The sequence below is a fragment of the Rhincodon typus genome, chromosome 48 (genome assembly GCF_021869965.1).
Source record: "Rhincodon typus isolate 14 chromosome 48, sRhiTyp1.1, whole genome shotgun sequence".
NCBI lineage: Eukaryota > Metazoa > Chordata > Chondrichthyes > Orectolobiformes > Rhincodontidae > Rhincodon > Rhincodon typus.
Window position 1 is genome coordinate 2,207,570 of NC_063379.1, and position 6,940 is coordinate 2,214,509.

The following is a 6,940-nucleotide window of genomic DNA, read 5'->3' on the forward strand; positions in this document are numbered from 1 at the left end:
TTCTGGCTACCCTGCTTTAGAAAGAATATTATTAAACTGGAGAGGGTTCACAAAAGGTTTACCAGGATGTTGACGGGACTGGAGGGTTTGAGTTATAAAGAGAGTCTGGGACTTTCACTGGAGCATGGGAGGTTGAGGGGTGAACTTATAGAGGTCTATAAAATCATGAGGGGCATAGATGAGGCGAATAGCAAAGGTCTTTTTCCTAGGGTAGGGGAGTTCAAAACGAGGGGCCATATTTTTAAGGGGAGAGAGGAAAGATTTAAAAGGGACCTGAGGGGCAGCTTTCACACAGAGGGTGGTTCGTATGTGGAATGAACTGCCAGAGGAAGTGTTAGGTGCTGGTACAGTTGCAATACTTAAAAGATATTTGGATAGGTACATGAATAGGAAAGGTTAAGAGGGATATGGACCAAATGCAGGCAAGTGTGACTAGTTTTGGGAAACCTGGTCAGTACGGACAAGTTGGGCCTAAGGGACTGTTTCCATGTGTATGACTCTGTGACTCTTCCCTGATTACTTGCTGTACCTGCATACTAACTTTCTGTGATTCACACAGTTGGATGACTTGCGTTCTCTCACCATTTGCAAGGGGGTAGGTCAGAGAGTGGGAAGAGCTGGATTGCTGTTCCAGAGATCTGACACATGCAATGGGCTGAATGGCCTCGTTCTGTGTTGTAACTGCCCAGTTATCTAGTCTTGCACTCACAATAGTACACAATACTTAAGCTGAGGCCTAAGCCGTGATTTACTGAGATGTTCGATTTAATTCTATATCTTTATTTTGTAGAATGCAGCAATGGCAATAACATCAATGCTGACGATTTTTGCACTGGCTTCAATGAGCATATCTTTTGCCATTTTTGTTCTCCATTGTAAGCAAGTCCTTCGATCCTGAGTAGCTCACAGTCATCTGGTAAGAACAGTCGCTGATCGCTCAGTCACTGGAACTCCCACAACAATATCGAGACATCCATGCTCACACTCAAACATGCACACTTACACAGACACATATACTCAAAAAGTCTGTACACGGTTTCACACACATACAAACCTGGGGAATTCGTTTGGTAGTGTTCATGTCACATTTACGCACACGCACACACTCATGAACTCACACTCACAAGCACACATGTACACTTGCACACATACACTCACATTCAGACAAACACACTATCTGGAATTAAAAGGTGGTGCTGTAATTGTGATTGTGAAACTGTCATCGATTGTTATTTAAAAGCTTATCTAGTTCATGAATGCCCTGTAGAGAAGGAATCCTTACCTGGTGTGGCTTGCGTATGGATTCAGACCCACAGGAGTTTGGTTGACTCTGAACTCCCCTCAGAAATGGCCCAGCAAGCCAACTCAATTCTATCAAATGGTGACAGAAAAGAATGAAACAAGATGGAATACCCAGCATCGAACTAGGCAGCGGAAACAGCAATGAGAAACCCATTCAATCTAAATAATCCTTGCTCAGAATGCAGTCCTTGTAAAATTCAGACAAAAGATATCCAGCCCTCTGTGGCCAACATATCCTTTCTCCAATTCCCAGTTCCAGACTTCATTCCTCCCAATGTAATCCATCCAGCGTTTTGTATTGCCCCAATATCATCTACTTTACAATCCAGAACTTTACTTATGTGGACTAACATTCTGTCAGTTTTTTCTTTGAATATATTTTGGATCTGCTTTATTATCATTACTAACATAACAAATTTTTTTTTTCTGCAAATTAATTTTCAGGTGACAGACAGTTTTCACATCAATCCATTCAAATACAGAAGCTTGTTCCAGTGGTTCAGAGAGATGTTATGAGATGGTGAAACTTTAAAATTCTCATCCTTTCAGATTATTCCATGAGCATTGCCCCTGCCACCTCCCTTTCTGTAACCTACTTCCTCCCCTTCAACCTGCCCTATCTCTGTAACCTCCTCCTTCCCCAACAACCCGATCTCTGTAACGTCCATCTCCAGACCCTACACTCCTCCCTATCTCTGTAACCTCCTCCTTCCCCTACAACCCTATCTCTGTAACCTCACCTCCAGGCCCTACACTCCTCCCTATCTCTGTACCTCCTCCTTCCCCTACAACCCTATCTCTGTAACCTCAACCTCCAGGCCCTACACTCCTCCCTATCTGTGTGATCTTCTGCCAGCACTTACACTCCTCCTCATCTCTGTAACCTCCTCTAGTCCCTATAACCCTCCCTATCTCTAACCTCCTCCAGCTCCTACAACCCTCCCTATCTCTGTAACCTCCTCCAGCTCCTACAACCCTCCCTATCTCCGTAGCCTCCTCTAGCCCCAATCCCAATATACCTCCCTTTCTCCGTAACCTCCTCCCTCCCCTACAATCTTCCCTATCTCTGTAACCTTCCCTGGACCCTACAACCATCCCTGTAACCTCATCCACACCTCCACATTTCATATTTCTGTAACCTCCTATAACTCCAAGAGTTATACATTCCTCCAATTCCTTGATCCTTACCCGATTTTAATCACTCCTCCATTGGTAAGCATGCTTTCAGCTGCATGGGCCTCTAAGGTCTGGCACTCCCTCCCTAAACCTCTCCATCTCTTGCACTCTCTTTCTGTCTTAAAAAAACCTTCCTCCTTTGACCCTGTTGTTGATCACCCATTGTAGAATTTCGTGTAGCTTAGTGTTAAAATATTTATGCTTACTTACGTTCCTGTGAAGCCATTATTGAATCTTTTAACTGTGTTAGCATTGTATAAACGCAAACTGTTTTGCGGTTGTTCAAGCTCAGGAGCTATCGCCGTGTAAAATATTTACTATCGCTGAAATTTAAAACAGGTTCCGTGTTTGCCCCAGCTGCTGATGGTGGTCAGTCTCTATTTAAAATATTAAAGTTGCACGTGTGGAGAATATGAAATCTGTAATCTTGGTTTGGGTTTTATTAGATGTGAATTTCCCTCAAAAAAATGAGCAGCCCAGTGATGCCTTAAAAGTGTCGAGGCCATTCCAAATTTGAATTCTTCTACCGCTGCTTCACTTTCCACATCCTGGGTCTCTTTTCTCCTGAAAAAAAAATGAAAGATGACCTGATGGAGGTCTTTAAAAGTACAAAAAGTCTTGTTAGGGTAGACACAGTTTTGATGGAGATGACGTTTCTGCTTAGAATGACAGAACAGTAACAGCCCAGGAGGAAGTTATTCAACTGTTTACAAGAGCTCTGCTTCTCCACTGCTCTATGAGTCACAGAGTAATACAGCACGGAAATAGACCCTTCAGTCCACTCGTCCATGCCAATCAGATATCCTAAACGGATCTAATCCCATTTGCTCCATAGCCCTGCAAACCCTTCCCATTCGTGTACCTATCCAAATGCCTTTCAAATGTTGTAATTGTACCCTTCCTGTGGCAGTTCATTCCATACACATACCACCCTCTGCATGAAAAAGTTGCCCCTCAGGTCCCCTTGGGTTGTCTCTCCTCTCACCTTAAGTCTATGCCCTCTAGTTTTGGACTCCCCTATCCTGGGGAAAAGACCCTCTCTATTCAGCCTACCCATGCCCCTCAAGATTTTATAAACCTCTGTAAAGTCACCCTTAGCCTCTAACACTCCAGGGAAAATAGTATCAATCTATTCAGCCTCTCCCTTTAGCTCAAACCCTCTAATTACGGCAACACTCCTATAAATCTTTTCTGAATCCTTTCAAGTTTAACATCATCTTTCCTACAGTTGGGAGACCAGAATTGAATGCAGTACTCTAAAAGCCCGAAATCTTTAAGAAAAAGATCCAATTGTCTTTTGATTGAATCTGCCTCCACCTCACAACCTACCCACTCGCTGCAGAAGGAAGTTGTCCACAAGTTGCCGTTCCTTCAGCTGCCAATTCGCCTTAAACCAGTAACCCAAAATTTCTGTCTCAGGCCTGCTGTAGCGCTCCAGCAAGACTCAATGCAAGCTGGAAGAGCAATACCTCACCTTCCGCTCATTAACGGTAAAGTCACCATTGTCCTACCAGATCATAGGATTGCTGTTTTGTTAGAGCGAGAGAGGGAGAGAGAGACATCTGGTGGTGGTTTGAAGGTCACCACACCTCAGAGGAGGGGGAGATTGAGAAGCCTTTAGGCCTCAATAATTTTAAAGCATGACTACCTCCTTCCATGTCAATGACCCATCCCTGTATCCACAGTCCTGTCATTGATATTGCTTTCTTTCAGCACAGCCAACTCATTTTCACCCATGCATAACCCCCTTATCACCTATCTAGCTTCATCCCTGGATTACTATCAACAGTTCCTGTGTCGAATGAAAATGTCTCTCTCTCTCGACTTTGTCTCTACCTATCTGCTCACTCCTTACTTAACCCCTCACCCCTCTCATCAGCGTAAATACCCCCTTAAGAATTAGCTTTATTGTCACATGTACTCAAATCATGAGTACAGTGAAAAGTTTACAAGTCACCACTTAGGTACAATGAATGTACAGATTCTTCAGTACAAGTTTTTAAGGAAAAGAATTAGAGAAATGAAGAAATGGAAAGTCCAGTGTTACAAATCGTAGGAATAAATTGAAAAATAGAGAAATAAAAAGTTCAGAATAAAAGTCCTTCCAACCCAGTCCACACTGGTACCTAGCCTCAACTCCAGACCACTTCCAGAAGGCTTCCTAGCTACTAACAGTTCTGAAGAAGGGTCAGATGCTGCCAGACTTTCTGAGTTTCTCCAGCAATCTCTGTTTTTGTGTGCTTCAGGTCTCCAGCACGCACAGCTCTTTGGTTTACTTACCTTAAGACAGTGTCTGGTTCTCGAACTGTTCCGACACTGGGACCATTTTCTCTTTGCCTACTTTCTCCCCCGTGACTTTAAACAGCTCAATCTCTCCATGTGATTGAAATCCCCCATCCCTGGGGCTTTAAACTGTTTTCGCATCTACTCACTAAAAGATTCAGATGGCAACAGCAGCAAATGTTCAGATGTTTACTTGCTGCTGCGCGTATAGACCCTGAGGAAGTACCCACCTGTGGTGCACTTAGCCGGGCATCTCAATCTTCCATTGGCGGCATTAGGTTGCTTCGTGGTTGTCTCTGATATTAATTCCTACTATGAGAGACTTGAGTTGGATGCCTGAAATTTGCCCAGAATTTGACCCAGGATACTCATACTGCAAATTAATATCCTGGCACTTGCAATCCACTAGATTCTGAGCAGAATCAACCAAGTAAATACTGTCACTACAAGGTCAGGTCAGAGGTGGGGAATTTGGAGGTGATTACTTCACCTCGTGACTCCCCAAAGTCTGTCCAAGGGGTGTGATGGAATGCTCCCCACCTCACAAGCATCCACGACAAAGCAGCCTGCTTGATAGGCATGCCATCTAACAGCTTCAAGTTCACTCCCTCACCGACGCCTCGTAATAGAGTGTAACATCTACACTGCAGCAACTCACTGACGTTCCTTTGATAGCAGCTTTCGAATCTGTAACCTCTACCATCTAGAGGGACAAGGGCAGCAGATACATGGGACCACCACCCCTTTGCAAGTTCCTCTCCCAAGCCACCCACTGTCCTGACCCACCGTTCCTTCAGTGTCGCTGGGTCAAATTCCTGGAATTCCCTCTCTAATGCAATTGTGGGTTAACCCACAGCACATGGACTGCAGCGGTTCAAGAAGGCAGCTTACCACCACCTTCTCAAGGGGACAATAGATGCTGGCCAGCCAGCGATGCCCACATCCCTTTAAATTTTAAAAAATAGATTCTAGCTACAGGTAAACAGTTATGAATGAACAGCTATAACTGTACCAGCTAAAACTCTTAAACGTCTCATAAACTCCTCACACATAAAGGGAAAAAAAGCATGGGTCTTACAGACAGAGGAAAAGCTGGGAAAGCCGGTCAGTGGTTCCTGTCACAGGATCTGCTAAAATGGTTCTTGTGCTGATCAAATCTTGGACTCCCTTCTCGAGATGTCTTCACTGGTGTGCAGGAGACATCGGGTGGCTAATTCAGACTTACAGAAAGCTCTGCACCTTACTAAAAGTCACAATTTACAGCAAAAGCTAAAGGAAAAATTTTGTTCACAGTCTGAAGCGGTTCAGCTTCCCAAGAACCAATCACATAATTATTGGCCTTCATCATTAATGTAGCAGGTTCCTGGCTGTTAAAACATAGATAGATTGCTAACTTCACCAACCAGCAAGGGATGCTGGGTACATTGGCCAAGTAAAACTCTCAATTCACCAAACCCACAGACCAGACACAGTGCAAACCAGCCAGATGCTAATGATATTAGCATAAAGAGAAAGGCAATAGTTATTGTGGACAAACATACCCGCAACAACTTACCCACTAAACAAAGGAAGGCCCAGACAGAAAGGCTGCTACACAAAGAAACTAACAGTGGCAAGCCATCTAAACGATTGACATTGTTTCAAACTATTAAGTGTGTCTCCTTGATTGGCCAGAACTATAGAAAGATCCAGAAAACTATCTAAAAGGTGTAGAAACTGGGTTCACCTGCAGTCCTCCCTCTTGGACCTTCTGAGGAGGGCAGCATGGCAAGTAGCAGAGACCAGCTGACCATCCAGAGACAGAGGACGAAAGCGACTTCGTGGACCCAATGACAAAGCCAGAGAGGGAGAGAGAGAGCAACTGTATAAATCTACAAGAGATTCATAGAACATAGAACATAGAACATTACAGCGCAGTACAGGCCCTTCGGCCCTCGATGTTGCGCCGACCTGTGAAACCAATCTGAAGCCCATCTAACCTAAACTATTCCATTATCATCCATATGTTTATCCAATGACCATTTAAATGCCCTTAAAGTTGGCGAGTCTGCTACTTTTACAGGCAGGGCATTCCACGCCCTTACTACTCTCTGAGTAAAGAACCTACCTCTGACATCTATCCTATATCTATCACCCCTCAATTTAAAGCTATGTCCCCTCGTGCTAGCCATCACCATCC